This window comes from Wasmannia auropunctata, unplaced genomic scaffold (genome assembly GCF_000956235.1).
Source record: "Wasmannia auropunctata unplaced genomic scaffold, wasmannia.A_1.0 LD334208.1, whole genome shotgun sequence".
In the NCBI taxonomy this organism is placed as follows: domain Eukaryota; kingdom Metazoa; phylum Arthropoda; class Insecta; order Hymenoptera; family Formicidae; genus Wasmannia; species Wasmannia auropunctata.
This window is the reverse complement of record NW_012028682.1, coordinates 1-423: the sequence shown is the minus strand read 5'-3', so window position 1 is coordinate 423 and position 423 is coordinate 1.

The following is a 423-nucleotide window of genomic DNA, read 5'->3' as shown; positions in this document are numbered from 1 at the left end:
ATTTTTAGAATTTTTTTTTGATTTTTATTTTTTATAGTCATGATTTGGTTGGGGTTAGCAGAGATTTGAAATTGATATTGGGAGTTTTTATCGACAGAGGACGACCCCCTCTATCACCTCCCACAAGTCAAAGTGCCGTAGCTATCTCAGTTCGCCCTGGGGACTTTTTTGAAAATTTTGAAAATTGAAAAATTTCGTATTTTGAAAAATCCAAAGGTGGTTTCTTATAGATCTCGACGAGCCCTACAAAAAAGGTCCTATGCGCCAACCTTGTATCTGTTGCCGTTTAAAAGTTACAGGACTTTTTATGTTCCAAAAAAAGGTTTTTTTTGGATTTTTTTAGGTTTGGTATTTTTCCCTTATAGAACTCGTCGAGAGGAACAAAAAAGGTCCTCTTCACCATGGCTCTATCTGCAACAGATC